Below are 18,484 nucleotides of genomic sequence, written 5' to 3'. Positions count from 1 at the left end.
TTGTTGCAAGAGATGCCCCCAGAGGCATGACGCGCTCCCAGAGGCAAGAAATGCCCTTTCGCCTGCTAGGCCTTGCCTTTGAGGCAAGAAACGTTCCCCTTGGCATCACACTGGTTATTGCTGCTCGCCTATTTTGTTTTCCATGTCTTATGCCAGTTCTTTTGAAAACGCCTGTACGATATAGGTTTCTGTTCACCCCACAATCCTGATACTATGGCCATTAGTTAAAAAGAAAGGGGGAATTGTTGGTATGCTTCTAAAAACCCCTTCTGTTTCATTAGTTTAATCCCCTCTGCTTAACACTATTCTATTTACATAACCACTTCATTCTATTTACATAACAGCTGTTAACAAGCACCACCCTCCCTCCAGGGCATTGGTGGTTCAGTGGTAGAATTCTTACCTGCTCCGCACCCTCTCCTTGTCACACCCTGATTTTCACCAGTCACTTTTCTCTCCACCCTCTCTGCGTCGCATCCTGTTCCCACCCTACTGGGCTAGTATATTTATAAGGACAAGATTGTTTGTAGTTTTTAGTTTAGCTTAGCTCGGCTTAGATTGTGCTGCGTCCTGCATGAATAAAGAGATACTGCCTACAGCTCAACCATGAGTCCCTGGTCGTCTGTTACCCGCCTGTGAAGCCAGCCCCTTGAAAACAACAGAGGAGGCTCACAGAAGTCTTGCATGCCTGAAGCTCTAGGTTTAATCCTGGGCATTGCACAAAATGGTGAAATGTTGCTCTGGCCCCTCTCAACAAAATAAAACAAAAAACCAAAAAAACTCTTTTAATGGTACTGTAATCTGGAGACTATATACACAAACTCAATGAGAACTATGCATCAATTTATACACATGTACTTTATGTATGTACTAACTCATGACAAAGATACTATTATCATCTCTATTTCACAAAAAAAAAAAAAAGGAAGTGAGCTCAAGTGGCATATTCAAGGTCATACAGTCAGAAAGGAAAGACAAGATGAGAATCCAAGAAGTATGACTCTGAAGTCCTTTATACTTTACTATAACCAAGTTGTCTGAATGACCTCCAGCAAAAGATTGGTTTATAGGCACAAAGTCATATAAGTATTTCAAAAATAGTGTATTAATTTATTTTCTTTAGATCATTGTACACTTATATTTAGTAATACTATTGTTCGTAATCCAATGCTTTACTCTGCTGCTCAAATGGTTCCATTTAGGCCACTAGAGTAGTCTTTCCATTGGCTCCTGTGCTCCTCAACATTCCCCATCAGGTTGGTGGTTGGCTATAGGAGCACTCTTACATCTGACACAAGATGCTCCGGGTTCATGTATATTTCCTGCCCCTGAATCAGTCACTTCTTCAAGAAGCTCCACTTCCTTTCAATGAATAATGGTATTATAAACTGAGATCTGGGTACAAGGTATGCTCCTGGGATTCTTTTAACTTTCTCAGTTGACAAAATATAGTAATACAAGTGTGTGCATGTAAACCGAAGTATATATGCATACATGTACACATTCTAATATCTCCATCTTATTAAATTAACACAAGTCCCTATTGATATCTTAACTATTATCTATCATATGGACCATTCCATCCTCCTCTTCTTGTTTATCCATAAATTCTCACTCCAGCATCGAGAACCTATTTCCCACTTACTTTATTGTTCAACTGAAATGTACATGTGTGTCAGCATCAAAATTAACTTGTACTCCCTGAAATACAACTTTATCACTTAGACTACAATGCTTGGTATAGTTCCTTCTAAGATTCCATTCATTTCTGGAGTTACTTAGGTCAGTACTTCTCAGTCAAGTTGGTTCAGATATTTTCTTTCAATTTACTTACCAATTAGTGCTTTACTTCTATTAATAAGAGGGAAAATGGGGGGCCAGGTGGTGGAGCATCCAGTAGAATGCACATCACAATGCACAAGGATCTGGGTTCAAGCTCCCTGCCTCCACTTGCAGGGGGAGTTTGACAAGCAGTGAAGCAGTGCTACAGGTGTCTCACTTTATAAAGTCTTAAAAGGAAATGGAAGTTGAAACCAAAGCTGAATTTTAATGCTGTTGAGAAACTATAGACAGACATTAAGACTATCAGCTATCCTCACAATCCCAAGTCTCACTATATAATGAGGGAATTAATAGTCCAGAAGACAGAACAATGGTTTCCAGTTTGATGCCAGACATCACAAATGTCAGAGTGGTGCTTTGGTGCTCCTTTCCTCTCCCATAAATAAATAAATAAATATTTAAAAATAAATAAAATATGGGAGCTCAATTAGATGATAAAGATAACATATATTAAATGTTGCATTTAATGAATAAGTTAAGTACTTTAAGTAGATTATGTCCTTAAATTCTTTCTTCTTTCTTTCGGCCTCCAGGGTTATTGCTAGGGCTCAGTGGCTGCACTACGAATCCATTACTACTCCTGGAGGCCATTTTTTTCCCATATTTTGTTGCCCTTGTTAGTATTGTTGTTGAATAGGACAGAGAGAAATCAAGAGAGGAAGGGAAGACACAGAGTAGGAGAGAAAGATGCCTGCAGACTTGCTTCACCACTCGTGAAGCAACCCTCCTGCAGATGGGGAGTCAGGGGCTCAAACAGGGATCTTTCTGCTGGAACTCGTGCTTCACACTATGTGTGTTTAACCCACTGCACTACCACCTAGCACCCTATTTCCTTAATTTCTAACAACTCTCTATATAGATACTTTACTATCCCCACTAAAAAGTTAAATTATGGTTTAATAATGTAAACTTACACAGAAGCACCTAGCCAGGAAGTTGTAGAGCCAAGACTCCAGAGCAGGAATAAGTATACTATCCCACACACATTTTTATCTAGTCTGCTGTTCATGTTCATAAATGGTATGACTTTTTTTTTTAATAAAGGGGATACGTTGTACAATATACAGTGAACTTATATGAAGTGATAGCTATACCCTGCTACATATTTACACAATAGCTTTCCCAAAATTGTCAAAATTGAATAACTGCAACAGAGATTGTAAGACCAGCAAGGGTTAAAATTTATTATCTGATCCTTTACAGAAAAAATTCATGATTCTAAACACTGGTTTATTACTATAGCATTGGGATGATTCTAAAAAAGGCAAACTACTACTAACATTAGTGTAACACCCTAAATAGAAATATTTTAGAGTCTGAGCTAAATTTTTTCATGTAAAATACCACCTCTTTTAAGTTCTAACCTTGAGTAAGAAGAAATTTCTATTAATATCTACTGGTGGGGCCAGGCGATGGCACACACTACAGTACGCAATGACCAGAGTTCAAGCCCTTGGTCCCCACCCACAAAGGAAAAGCTTTAGGAGTGGTGAAGCAGGTCTGCAGTTGTCTATCTTTCTCCTTCTCTATCTCTTCCACCCCTCTCAATTTCTGTCTCTATCCAATAATAAAAGTTTTAAAAACTCTTACTGGTATTCACTACATAAGGCTAATGTATTACAACTGTATTTTGTTATTTTCTCCTACTATATCTTTTAAAAAGATGAAGTATTGTGGTCTGGGAGGTGGCGCAGTGGATAAAGCATTGGATTCTCAAGCATGAGGTCCCAAGTTCACTCCCGGGCAGCACATGTACCAGAGTGGTATCTGGTTCTTTCTCTCTCTCTTCCTATCTTTCTCATTAATAAAAAATAAAATCTTTAAAAAAAAAATGTATTTTTTTAATAAAAAGGTTCTGATTTCAGTACTTTACAAACTGAAACTCTACATTAAACTGATTAAACTATGAAAATAAGAAATTATACATATGGGTGGGGGGTCAGGCGGTAGTGCAATGGGTTAAGCACACATGGTGCAAAGTGCAAGGACCAGCATAAGGATCCCAGTTCGAGCCCCTATCTCCCCATCTGTGTGTGTGGGGGGGGTTTACTTCACAAGCAGTGAAGCTGGTCTGCAAATGTCTTTCTTCCTTTCTATCTTCCCCTCCTCTCTGGACTTCCATCCGTCCTATCCTACAACAGCAATGACAACAACAATAACAACAAGGGCAACAAAATGGGGAAAATGGCCTCCAGTACCAAAGGATTTGTAGTGCAGGCACTGAGCCCCAGTAATAACCCTGGAGGCAAAAAAAAAAAATGATACTTATAATCACAACACATGTTAAAAACATGATGTGTGGTTTTTTTTTTTTTTTTGGATCGCTGGGGTTTGGTTCCTGCACCATGAATCCACTGCTCCTGGAGGCTATTTTTTTCTTCCCTTTTGCTGCCCTTGTTGTTTTTTTATTGTTGTTGTGGTTATTATTATTGTTATCATTGATCGTGTTGTTGTTGGACAAGACAGAAAAATAGAGAGAGGGGAAGACAGAAAGGAGGAAAGGTAGACATCTGCAGATCTGCTTCACCGCTTGTGAAGTGATTCCCCTGCAGGTGGGGGGGGTCGCTTCCCCTTACGCCGGTCATAAAGATCCCTGTACGAGCCCCCAGCTTTCCACCTGCGGGGGGGGGGGGGGTCGCTTCACAAGCAGTGAAGCAGGTCTGCAGGTGTCGTATCTTTCTCTCTTCCTGTCTTCCCCATCTCTCTCCATTTCTCTGTCCTATCCAACAACAGCAATAACAACAACAAGGGGCACAAGAGCAACAAAAATGGGAAAAATGGCCTCCAGGAGCAGTGGATTCATGGTGCAGGCACCGAGCCCCAACGATAAGCCTAGACACAAAAGAAAAAAAAGAATGAAAACGATTAGGTTTAGGTTTATTCTCTATGGTCCTTGAAGAGAAAGAGAGACACACACACTATGGTCCTTGTAGACACACACACACACTATGGTCCTTGTGAGTCTCAGTCTCTCTCTCTCTCTCTCTCTCTCTCTCTCTCTCCCTCCCTCCCTCCCTCCCTCCCTCTCTCTCTCTGGATTAAGTGATCTGCCTACCTCCAGAGCCTACCACTATGCCTGAATGTTGTGGGTGACTAGGAAAATAAAAAAGCATTCACTAGTTGGTTCAATAGATACTTGAGTGAATTAATGAACCACAAGCTTTAAACATTGTTACCAGAAAAGAATTAGGACAGAACCTTAAGTCTCTGCCTTTGTAACCCTTAAATGGTATCTGACAAGTTTTTAGGCCTTAACTTTCTGTACCAACTGCTTCAGACACAAACCACTTGCTATTCAAGCCCTGTCAAGTGTTATTCATCCTTCAAACGAATTCTAATTTTCTAAGACTAGTGTGTTTTTTCCCTAAGCCAGTACATTTTAATCACAGTCCATTTCAGTCTTCATCACTCCACTATGGGGTCAAATTTCTGTATCTTTATATGAAAGTTTCACCATTATTTTCAACTTTTATATTGTCATTTTCTGGAAACTCCCCCATCTGCTTAATTTATTCTTCCTTAAAGGATAATAAGTGAAAAACCATCAGTAAGATTCACTACATTGTAGTTTCATACCAAGATACAATGAATCTACCAGTCTAGATGGTCACCCACACACACACCCTTTTTTTTTTTTTTTTCTTTATTTGATAAAGAGAAATTGAGAGGTATGGAGGAGATATGGAGAGAGACTTGCAGCACTGTTTCACCATTCCTGAAGATAGGGGTGTGGGACTTGAACCTTGGTCCTTTTGCATAGTAGCATGTGTATTTAACCCAGCCCAAAGCAGTCCATGTTTTGTTTGTTGTGGAGAGATATAGAGAGAAACATACACATAGAAATACCAGATCACTGTTTAGTTCTGGCTTATGGTGATACAAGGTATTGAACCTAGGACTCTGGAAACTCAGGAATGAAAGCCTTTTTACATAACCATTACACTATCTCCTCTGCCCCAGTCCATTTTTTTTAACTTAATTTTTCACACTTCTTGAGAGTGATTAATATTTTGTTAGCTTTGCTGGTAACATTTGGCCAATGTTCTCAGGGAAAAGTTGTCCACTTGACCTTGCACTCGATACTGATGTTCACTAGCCATTTCTGTTGATGCATCAGTATTTTTTAAGTGAGGTATTTTATGTCTCTCTCTTTTTAAATTATCTTTATTGGATAGAGACAGCCAGAAATGAAGAGAAGGTGACAGAGGGAGAGAGATACCTGGACACTGACTCACTACTCGCAACGCTTTCCCTCTACAGGTGGGGCTCGAACCTAGGTCCTAGCACACTATAACATGTGCACTCAAACAGGTGTTCCACACACGTCCCCTCATGTACCAGATTTAACCGGTTTATTCTTATTTACTGACTTCTTACCCAGAAAATTTGTCACATGCAAACCTAAAGGAATCTTATTTTTCTATTTATTTTCTATTACAAAAAATAAGATCATAGTTGTAGTACCAACTGCAGGTATAACATCCTGGGAACCAGGTGGTAGCACAAAGGGTTAAGCTTACATGGTGCAAAGCACAGGGATTGGCGTAAGGATCCTAGTTCGAGCCCCCGTCTCCCCACCTGCAGGGGAGTCGCTTCACAGGCAGTGAAGCAGGTCTGCAGGTGTCTATCTTTCTCTCCCCTTCTCTGTTTTCCCCTCCCTCTCTCCATTTCTCTCTGTCCTATCCAACAATGATGACATCAATAACAATAATAATAATAATCACAACAACATAACAACTAGGGTAACAAAAGGGAAAAAATGGCTCCTGGAGCAGTGGATATGTAATGCAGGCACCAGCAATAACCCTGGAGGAAAAAAAAATCTTGCAAAAATTCAACATGCCATACATACATTCTTTTCTCTACACAAGCATTTTCCTCTCTCCAGGTCAACACTAAAGGCACAGGGTAGTGGTGCAAGAGCCTGGGTTTTAGCCCCTGCTCCCCACCTGCAGGGGGGAAGCTTCACCAGTGGTGAAACAAGTACTGGAGGTGTCTCTCTCTCTCTCTCTCTACCTATCCATGTCTCTTTCTTGTCTCCAGGGTTATCACTGAGGCTCAGTGCCGGCACTATGAATTCACTGCTCCTATGGCCATTTTTTTCATGTTAATGGATAGGACAGAGAAACTGAGAGGGGAGGGGAAGGGACAGACACCTGCAGACCTGCTTCACCAATTGTGAAGCAACCCCCAGCAGGTGGGGAGATGGGGGCCCGAACCAGGATTCTTGTGCTTCGTACTATGTGCGCTTAACTCAGTGCCCCACTGCCCAAGCCCCCTACCCCATCCCCTTCTCTCAATTACTCTGCTCTATCAAATAAGAACCAAAGGGGGGAGAATAAAAAAAAAAAAAGGCTGCTGAGAGTGGTGGATTTGTCAGTCACTGAGTCCCAGTGACAACCCTGGTGGCAATTAAAAGAAAAAAGTCAACACTAAATATGTGTTAGTCGTTGGTTTATTTTTCAAATTAACATTCATCAATATGCTATTTTATAGTTACAAAGCATTTTATTTCAGAAGCTAAAATTACTGTCCCTGTTCACAGATAAGGAGAATCGAAACTCAATAAAGTTCAGTAACACAAGTGTTAAGTGGAACTTGATCCAAAGTAGTTGTATTTGTGTGTGTGTGTGTGTGTGTGTGTACACTTGTTTTTGCTTTTCTTTTTTAAAGATTTCATTGATTTATTAGTAAGAGGTAGAACTAGCAGATCACCCTGACTCAAGCAATTGCCAGGGATCAAACTTATGACCTCTTGTTTGAGAGTCTAATGCTTCACCACGTCACCTCCAGAGCTGTGATACATTTATTTTAACGTGGTACTGGGAAACAAATCCAGGGCCTCACATCTGCATCATAAAACTAAGTGGCCTCCCATACCCAGCTTTCTTTTTCTCTCTTTCAAACCCTCACCCCCCACACACAAATTTAGAGAAAGAAAATTAAAAAGAGGAAGAGACCTCGTATACCATTCCACCATCCAGAGTTTCTTTTGGTGCTGTCCATGTTGCCATGAGGTGCCAGAGCTTAAATCCAAGGCTTGCCAGGAATGGTTAAGCACATGATCAGCAGAGTAAGTTATCTCCTTACCCGTCTTAAAAGTTCAAAGTCAATGTCTTCTCATTATATATTACTATGTTTTTCCTTAGCTAAACTCAGTTGTTCCTATGAAGTCATGTTCCTGTCCTTGTGAACATAAATTTAAGAGTCAACAATTCTACTTTTTATTATGAAAACCACTAACTTGCCCTATAAAAATAACTATGGGGGGAGATAGTATAATAGTTATGCAAAGAGACTTTTATGCCTGAGGCTCGAGAATCTCAGGTTCAACCTCCATACCACCATAAGCCATAGATGAGCTGGTGCTGTTCTTTCTCACATAAAAATAAAACTTAAAGGACGGGGTAAGGATCCTGGTTCAAGCCCCCGGCTCCCCACCTACAGGGAAGTTGCTTCACATGAGGTGAAGCAGGTCTGCAGGTATCTATCTATCTTTCTCGCCCCCTCTGTCTTCTACTCCTCTCTCCATTTCTCTCTGTATCTGACAATGATGACATCAATAACAACAATAACTACAACAATAAAAAACAAGGGCAACAAAAGGGAATAAATATTTAAAAATTTAAGATTTTTTAATTTATTTATGCGAAATATAGGAGAGAGAAAGAAACAGACATCACTCTGGTACTTGTGCTGCCAGGGATTGAACTCGGGACCACATGCTTGAGAATCCAAAGCTTTATCACCGCACCACCTCCCGGACTACTAAATAAAAAAAAAATGTTTAAATGAAACTTAAAAAATAAAAAAGAAAAAACCTGTCTAAGACTTAGAGGTTTTAAAAACTTGGGTGAAAAACAATTACATCTTTATTTTAATTAGCCTGTAAATGAAATTGACATTTTCTTGAGTTTTTTTTATTTTTTTTTAAATTTATTGTATAGAGAAGGTGAGAGGGAAGGGGGAGGTGGAGAGGGGAAAAGATAGCTGCAGCACTCCTTCACAACTTGTGAAGCTATCTCCCACATAGACGGAGACTAGGGGTTTGAACTCTGGTCCTGGGGCATTGTAACAGGTGCACTCAACCAAATGTGCCACTGCTGGGCCCCTTCCTTGAATTCTGAATGTACACATTAGAATTAGCAGGATCATCACTATTGCTATTTCATCCAATAAATGTAATTTTTTACCATTATTTTTTTCTATATACTGCATTTTCCACTTTGTGTGTTGGGGGAGGCAGAGCTGGGGTCTCTCACTTGTATGATTTCACCACTTCAGGCTACTTTTTCATTCAGTGAGAGAGGAAATAAAGAGGCCTCTGATATGGTGCCAGGGCTTGAACCTGAGCCATATGCATGGCATGGCAGATGTACTTACTACCTGGTGAGTTATCTCTCTAGTTTCCATTTTACATATTTAAAATTCCTATCAAGTTCATTTTGGGCTGGGAAGGCAGCAAAATAGTTATGCAAAAAGACTTTCATGCCTGAGACACCAAAGATCCTAAGTCCAATACCCAGCACCACCATAAACTCTAGATTAAAAAAAAAAAAATCATGCCCTGAGAAAAGGTTCAGTGTTCCTTAGAATACAAAGATGTTCAGGGCACATTAAATAATAACTCTTCCTAAAGACTATCACAGAGATGATCTGCCAGTCCTTGATCATGAAGGTTTATAAAGTCAAGTCAGTTTACTCATAGTCCTCTAATGTTAAAGTGTGGATAGCATGATTCCCAGTTATCCTTTAGGACTTAATCTATCAGCCACATTTATTACTACATCTAACCTACTACACATGGAACTCTCTCTATACTTCCTGAACTCTGACATTAAGTGTCTTTGTAACCAACAGTTTAACTCTACACAAACCTAAAATACCATAATTAGCAAGTGAACCCAATCCTGCACCCAAAATTGCACTTCTGGCTTGCAGTACTGCTAATGTCTAATGTGCATCTCCCTCCCAAATTCATATTTAAGTCCTAATCCCCAAGGTGATAGTGGAATCGGAACCATTATGATTAGGATCACTGCCCATAAAGGAGTCTATGAACACAAAGAAAGCTAATGATGCAGGGCCAGGTGGTGGCGCACCTGGTTGAGCGCACGTTACAATGTGCAAAGATCCAGGTTTGAGCCCCCAGTCCCCACCTGCAGTGGGAAAGCTTTGCGAGTGGTGAAGCAGTGTTGCAGGTGTCTTTCTGTCTCTCCTCCTAAATGACTTATGGCTGTCTCTATCCAATAAATAAATAAAGATGATTTAAAAAAAAAAGTTAATGATGTAAGGACCTGGGTTCAAGCAGGTAAAGCAGGGTACAAGCAGGTACAGCAGTCTCTCCCCCACCCCCACCCTGTGTCTCTCTTGCCCTTCCCTCTCAGCCTCTCAGCTTCTCTCTGCGCCTATCAAATAAATAAAATACATTTTTAAAAATGGAAGTTAATGGTTATATTCTTATCAAATGCATGTCCTAACACATCTAAAAATTCTTATGCTTAAAACCAAGTATTAAAACTTGTCATAAAGTTCACTTATTTTTTCTATACAAAGTCAAGGTTTCCTAAAAACCCTAACCCATTTCAACCACTTAAAAATCTGTGACATTCCTGAATTTATATTTTATGTGAGTTTATTGTTGAGGTATTAAGTACCTTAACCAGTTTTAATTTCTTTGGCAGAAAAAATGTTATCCTTTCATTATTCCTATGCTACACAAGTAACAATAGTCAAAAGTTACTATGGGGAAAGAGGGAAAACAAATAGCACAGCAGTTATTTGAAGACTTTTTTTTTTTTGCCTCCAGGGTTATTTCTGGGGCTCAGTGCCTGCACCATGAATCCACTGCTCCTGGAGTTTTGTACCCCCCCCTTTTTTTGTTGCCCTTGTTTTTTATTGTTGTTGTGGTTATTATTATTGTTACTGACATCATTGTTGTTGGATAGGACAGAGAGAAATGAAGAGAGGAGGGGAAGACAGAGAGGGGGAGAGAGATAGACACCTGCAGACCTGCTTCACCACTTGAGCTTCACCCTTAAGCGGGTCCTTGCGCTTTGTGCCATCTGTGCTTAACCCACTGTGCTACCGCCCGACCCCCTTGAAAATACTTTCATGCCTGAGGCTCTGAGGTCCCAGGTTCAGTCCCTGAATGGGACCCAGTCCATGCTGGGAATGGAACCTGGAATTTTGTCCATACAAGTTTTGTGTGCTACTGACTGCTGTACATTCTCTTCCACCTAGTCACAATTTTCTCAAATCACATTTGCACTCTCTAGCTTTTAAAGTTCCTTAAACCCACTAAAGTCCCAGCAACCATTTTGCTGCCTCCCCAGCCCAAGATGAACTTGATATAAGCCACAGCTGTGTAGTGCTTGGTTTAAAAACAGGCCTGGGAGGAGGCAGTGCATTGGAAAGGTGTTGGGACTCAAAAATCATGTGGTCCTGAGTTCAATCCCTGGCACTGCATGCGCCAGAGTGATGCCTTGGTTCTCTTAAATAAATAAAATCTCTTAAGTACAGGTCAATCTACTTCCTGCACCTCCATCTATACCCCACTGCACAACCCCAGGCTACCTGCTTCACCCTCTGATCTTCCTACTTTGAGCTCACTGACACAGGTTGAGAGGCCAAGCTAGAGCATCTGTGACTTGAAAAGTCATGGGCCAGGAACACTATATGGTGGTTATGCAAGACTTATGCCTGAGACTCTGAGGTCTTAGTTTCAATCCCCATCAACACCATAAGTTAGAGCTCAGCAGTGCTCTGTTAAAAACTACCACGGGGGCTAGGAGATTACACAGAAGTAAAGTGCATGTATGCAATCATGTGGCCTGGGTTTGACACCCCCCCCCCCACAGTACACAGGAGTACCATGGACAGCACCAAAAGGACTCAATGGATGGCAGAGTAGAGCTTTGGTGTCTGTTTATAAATTCAGAAAAACTGGATTGGTGAGATGACTCCTCAGTGTCATTCCCTGCTAGCCTTTTGAAAAAACAAAAGCTGTTATACCTTTCTGACTTAATGAAAGTAAAATTAAGACCACAATTTATGGTCTATTGTTTGGACTTACATTTCCTACCTGAGACACTTACAATGTTTTTATTAGTCATAAGTTTCTCTCTCTTTCCCCCGCCCCCTTAGTTCTGGCTATTGGTGCTGCTGAGAATGGAACCTGGAATTTTGTCCATACATGTTTTGTGTGCTACTGACTGCTGTGCATTCTCTTCTACCTAGTCACAATTTTTTCAAATCACATTTGCACTCCCTAGCTGTTAAAGTTCCTTAAAAAACTATTGGGGAGTTGGAAAAGTCATAATATTTTTTTCATAGAAAAAATATGTCATATTGGCGTGTAGTGGCACACCTGGTTGAGCATACATGTTACAATGTGCAAGGAACCAGGTTCGAGACCCAGGTCCCCCGCTGCAGGAGGAAAGCTTCACGAGTGGTGAAGCAGTGTTGCAGGTGTCTTTCTCTTTCTCTCTTCCTCTATATCCAACCCTTCCCTCTAATTTCTAGCTGTCTCTATCCAGTAAATAAATAAAGATAATACAAAAATGTTAAAAAAAAATTAAAAGAAACAGAAAAATATGTCATAAAAAGAAAAGAATACGCCATACCTTTTCCAACAACCCAACTCAATAGTCTGTGGGAGGGGAGATAGCCTAATAGTTATGCAAAAACACTTTCATGCCCGAGACTCTGAGGTCCTAGGGTTCGTCCCCAGCACCACTATAAAGCAGGGCTGAGCAATGGTCTAGTTGATCTTTTTCTCTCTGTATCTCCATTAAAATTAACTTTAAAACTGGTTTTCATTTTTCTGAAAAACTAAATGAGAAAAAACATAAATCCACTTTAGAATCTAGTAGGTGTACAACCTCTACCACATAAAATCAGCTCAAATTATCCTGTGATAAAGAGCTTGAAAATGTCAAGCATAAAACCACCAGAGCTTCCCAGAAGGTAGTCTAGTAGATGAAAACACTGGACTCTCAAGGGTACCAGGTGGTGGTGCAGCAAGTTAAGTGCACAAAGCACAAGGACCAGGGCAAGGATTCCGTTTGGAGCCCCTGGCTCCCCACCTGCAGGGGGGTGCTTCACAAGCGGTTAAGCAGGTCTGCTGGTGTCTAGCTTTCTCTCCCAGTCTTCCCCTCCTCTCTCGATGTCTCTCTGTCCTATCCAACAATGACAGCAATAACAATAATAATAACAGCAACGATAAACAAGGACTACAAAAGGAGTAAAACAGCCTCCAGGAGCAGTAGATTTGTAGTGTAGGCACTGAACCCCAGAAATAACCCTGGAGGCAAAAATAAAATGAGTGGTCCAGGAGGTAGCACAGTGGCTAAGGCACTAGACTCTCAAGCATGAGGTTCTGAGTTCAATCCCCGGCAGCACATGTGCCAGAGTGATGTCTGGTTCTTTCTCTCTCCTATCTTTCTCATTAATAAATAAAATCTTTAAAAAATAATAATAAATAAAATGAAAGTGCTCATAGTCACTTATGTAATGTAGGCACCGAGCCCCAGCAATAACCCTGGAGAAAAAAAAAAAAAGAACAGACTGGATTCTCAAGCATGAGGTCTTGAGTTCAATGCCCAGAGTCATATATGCTAGAGTGATGCTCTGCTTGTTTCTCCTCTTCTCATTAATAAACAAATATGGGTGGGGGAGATACATAATGTTTATGCAAACACTTTTTCATGCCTGAGGCTCCAAAGTGATAAATTCAATCCTCCACACCAACATTAAGTCACAATTGAGCAGTGCTCTAGTCTTTCTTTCATTAAAACAAATAAATATATTAAAATAAGTAATATATCCCTGCCAGCTTCTATGAAGCCAACATCACCCTGATACCAAAAGCAGACAGGGACACAACCAAAAAAGAAAACTACAGACCAATATCTCTGATGAACATAGATGCGAAAATATTGAACAAAATTCTAGCCAACCGGATACAGCAGTATATCAAAAAGATTGTTCATCATGACCAAGTGGGGTTTATCCCAGGCATGCAAGGTTGGTTTAATACACGTAAATCAATCAATGTGATCCACCACATCAACAAAAGCAAGACCAAAAGCCACATGGTCATATCAATAGATGCAGAGAAAGCCTTTGACAAAATACAGCATCCCTTTATGATCAAAACACTACAAAAAATGGGAATAGATGGAAAATTCCTGAAGATAGTGGAGTCTATATATAGCAAACCTACAGCCAACATCATACTCAATGGTGAAAAACTGGAAGCATTTCCCCTCAGATCAGGTACTAAACAGGGCTGCCCACTATCACCAATACTATTCAACATAGTGTTGGAAGTTCTTGCCATAGCAATCAGGCAGGAGCAAGGAATTAAAGGGATACAGATTGGAAGAGAAGAAGTCAAACTCTCCTTATTTGCAGATGACATGATAGTATACATGGAAAAACCTAAGGAATCCAGCAAGAAGCTTTTGGAAATCATCAGGCAATACAGTAAGGTGTCAGGCTATAAAATTAACATTCAAAAGTCAGTGGCATTCCTCTATGCAAACACTAAGTTAGAAGAAATTGAAATCCAGAAATCAGTTCCTTTTTCTATAGCAACAAAAACTATAAAATATCTAGGAGTAAACCTAACCAAAGAAGTGAAAGACTTGTATACTGAAAATTATGAGTCACTACTCAAAGAAATTGAAAAAGACACAAAGAAGTGGAAAGATATTCCATGTTCATGGGTTGGAAGAATTAACATCATCAAAATGAATATATTACCCAGAGCCATCTACAAATTTAATGCTATCCCCATCAAGATCCCAAGCACATTTTTTAGGAGAATATAAAAAATGCTACAAATGTTTATCTGGAACCAGAAAAGACCTAGAATTGCCAAAACAATCTTGAGAAAAAAGAACAGAACCGGAGGCATCACACTCCCAGATTTCAAACTGTATTATAGGGCCATTGTCATCAAAACTGCTTGGTACTGGAACATGAACAGACACACTGACCAGTGGAATAGAATTGAGAGCCCAGAAATGAGGCCCCACACTTATGGACATCTAATCTTTGACAAAGGGGCCCAGACTATTACATGGGGAAAGCAGAGTCTCTTCAACAAATGGTGTTAAAAACAATGGGTTGAAACATGCAGAAGAATGAAACTGAATCACTGTATTTCACCAAATACAAAAGTAAATTCCAAGTGGATCAAGGACTTGGATGTTAGACCAGAAACTATCAGATACTTAGAGGAAAATATTGGCAGAACTTTTTTCCGCATAAATTTTAAAGACATTTTCAATGAAATGAATCCAATTACAAGGAAGACTAAGGCAAGTATAAACCTATGGGACTACATCAAATTAAAAAGCTTCTTCACAGCAAAAGAAACCACTACCCAAATCAAGAGACCCCTCGCAGAATAGGAGAAGATCTTTACATGCCATACATCAGATAAGAGTTTAATAGCCAACATATATAAAGAGCTTGCCAGACTCAACAACAAGACAACAAATAACCCCATCCAAAAATGGGGGGAGGACTTGGACAGAATATTCACCACAGAAGAGATACAAAAGGCCGAGAAACACATGAAAAAATGTTCCAAGTCTCTGATTGTCAGAGAAATGCAAATCAAGACAACAATGAGATATCACTTCACTCCTGTGAGAATGTCATACATCAGAAAAGGTAACAGCAGCAAATGCTGGAGAGGGTGTGGGGTCAAAGGAACCCTCCTGCACTGCTGGTGGGAATGTCAATTGGTCCAACCTCTGTGGAGAACAGTCTGGAGAACTCTCAGAAGGCTAGAAATGGACCTACCCTATGACCCTGCAATTCCTCTCCTGGGGATATATCCTAAGGAACCCAACACATCCATCCAAAAAGATCTGTGTACACATATGTTCTTGGCAGCACAATTTGTAATAGCCAAAACCTGGAAGCAACCCAGGTGTCCAACAACAGATGAATGGCTGAGCAAGTTGTGGTATATATACACAATGGAATACTACTCAGCTGTAAAAAATGGTGACTTCACTGTTTTCAGCCCAACTTGGATGGACCTTGAAAAAATCATGTTGAGTGAAATAAGTCAGAAACAGAAGGATGAATATGGGATGATCTCACTCTCAGGCTGAAGTTGAAAAACAAGATTAGAAAAGAAAACACAAGTCGAACCTGAAATGAAATTGGAGTATTACACCAAAGTAAAACACTCTGGGGTGGGTGGGTGGGTGGGGAGAATACAGGTCCATGAAAGATGATGAATGACATAGTGGGGGTTGTATTGTTAAATGGGAATCTGGGGAATGTTATGCATGTAAAAAAAATAATAAGTAATATAAATACATCTTTTAAAGAAAAATCTAGAACCAATGGGGCAGGCAATATTGCTTATGAGGCACTGGGTTCCATACCTAAAACACACTAAAAACCAACCACCCCACCGCAGCCAGAATGGAATATTATGTATCCAGTATAAAGTCCTGTAACAAGTTGCAACATAAATAAAATTTAAGAAGAGAGTATGTTAAACGAGAAAAGACAGTCACAAAAACAAATTTATAAAATGATCGGGGACAGGCAAATCTACAAAGACAGAAAGTTTAGTTAAGGAGTTGGGGAGTTACTGCTAAGGGGCTCCATTTTTGGGGTGATGCATTAGACAGTGGTTATAGTTATACACCTCTATGATTACTGAATTTTACAGTTATTTTTTAAAAATCTGGTTTGCTTGTTTACCAGAGTACTGCTCAGCTCTGGCTGATGTGGGAGTTTGAACCTAGGACTTTGAAGCCTCAGGAACTAGTCTCTTTGCATAACCATTATGCTATCTGCCCCTGCCCCCCCAAATATGTGTTTGTTTATTAATGAGGAAAGACAACCACAGCCTGACTCTAGCACATACCATGCCGGATTCGAACTTGGGACTTCAGGCTTGAGGACTTCAATGCGCCACTTCCTGGGCTGCCTAAATTTCAGTTTAAAAAACAAGTTTTGGGGGCTATGTGAAATATCAATCAATAAAGATATCACTTAAAAAGAAAAAAAACTGTCACTAATAAGCCAGAATGAAAATATCTTAAGGAAATCATGAAATCGCTGGTTGGAAAAGTGAGCTGGTGGCCTCTGAGGTCAACAAGTGCACGAATTTGAAAGCAGCGTTGCAGCAGGGTGACCCGGGGTCTGTGAGCTCTGTCACTGCGGGGCTGCAGGGGGCTGCCTCCCAGGGCATTGCGGAAGTAGTACTTTTCCTCTGCAAACTCAGAAAGGAGTGTCCAGAAACGGTGACAACTGCCCAGGAGACCCCCCCACCCAAAATGCCTAGGTGCCCAGAGGGTGAGGCACCCACACTCTATGGAGCCGGTGCACGTGCAGGGCGGCCCCCCACCCAGCAGCAGCAACATCAGACACCAGCCCCCCACCCCCCAGCCCGCCCCCAGTCACATGCAGTCCAGGCTCGGGTCTCCCACTCGCAGCCCCCACCCAGCCCCACCCCACCCCAAACCCACACACGTGCTAGCCCGACGCCGCCCCACCGGGTCCCACGTGCACCTAGTGTAAAACTCCCCACGTGTGGGCGCCCCACGGGCTCCCTCGGCGGGTCGAGGTCACCGCGTGACCCCGGAGCCCTAGAGGTAAGAGGGGAAGGCCGAAGCCCGGGTCCCGACCGCGCGGGGAGTGTCCACACCCATCCTCCCAGCTAAACCCCAACAAACCCCCGGGCCGGGGGCGACGGCCCCTTTAAGACGCGGCCCAGGCGCCGACCACGGAGAGGGGCGCAATGGGGCCTACACACCCCCTCCGGCCGCTCGCCGATGGCCAGTCGCCTCACCTCGGGCCGCCGGGCCCCGCCGCCGCGGCGGCGGCGGAGGGAGGGCAGGGTACGGGCGGGGTCCGGAGGGGGGGGTCGCCCCGCAGACGGTGGAGCTGCGGTTCGCTCTCTGCGGCCGTGGGACGGTGACTGCTTTGGGCGTGGACGCTCCTAGCTCGCTCCCTCGGCGGCTCCTGGGACCCCAAGATGGCGGCGGCGCCGAGGCGGCTGCGGGCGCTGGGCCGGCGGCGGCGGCGGCCACTTTCACTCACTGAGAGGAGCGGAGCAGGGACACGGGGAGCCATGGCGGGGGGGAGGAGAGGCGCCATAGCCAGGCCAGAACAATCGAGCAGCTACTCTGCTACCTTACTCCCGCCCCGCCCATGCTCCCTGCTCCTCGCCGGCCTGTGGCTGTCCACCGTGCCGCGGCAGTCAGCCTCGTGCAACTCGCACCTTGCAGCTGCCGCCTGGCGCCCCACGCGAACCGGGGTTCGGGGGGGAGACCCTGATCCATTCCATCTGAGTGCAGATTGGTCGGGGCTGGGACTGGCGAAGATTGCCGAAAGGCGACGGGGAGGAGGAGGAGGATGTCATCGCTAGAGTGAGCAAGCAGATCTCGCGGGATCAAGTGTCGCGAGACTTGTGCGGCTTTGCAACCGCCGTGGGGGGGGGGGAAATCGCTGTTCCCGGAAGTAACGTCAATCTAAAAGAGCTTGGAAGGGGGAAAGCTGCTTCCCACAAGGCAGAGTTGGAAGGACGCCTGTGGTTTAGCGTGTTGGGAGCTCGAGCGCGTTTGAAAAGGACAGACCCTGAACTTCTCGCGTCTGCTCG

General features: G+C 42.4%; 1 protein-coding gene across 2 annotated transcripts in view; it reads right to left on the bottom strand.

The window, feature by feature from the left end:
- The window catches only part of INO80 (INO80 complex ATPase subunit), a 143,933-nt gene extending 125,916 nt beyond the window's left edge, over window positions 1–18,017 (bottom strand). Inside the window, exons 1-2 of one of the 2 annotated variants that reach the window (XM_060175111.1) lie at window positions 17,675–18,017; window positions 16,748–16,810 (exon numbers count right to left, since the gene is read on the bottom strand). The gene's annotated coding sequence lies outside the window, so the exon portion shown is untranslated. The remainder of the gene's footprint in view (window positions 1–16,747; window positions 16,811–17,674) is intronic. The other variant, XM_060175110.1, reaches the window with a different exon arrangement.
- Between the last annotated feature and the right edge of the window lie 467 nt (window positions 18,018–18,484).

Source organism: Erinaceus europaeus, chromosome 16 (assembly GCF_950295315.1).
Source record: "Erinaceus europaeus chromosome 16, mEriEur2.1, whole genome shotgun sequence".
Lineage (NCBI taxonomy): Eukaryota > Metazoa > Chordata > Mammalia > Eulipotyphla > Erinaceidae > Erinaceus > Erinaceus europaeus.
The sequence above is the reverse complement of the archived record's forward strand: the minus strand, read 5'-3'. Positions and strand labels throughout refer to the sequence as shown.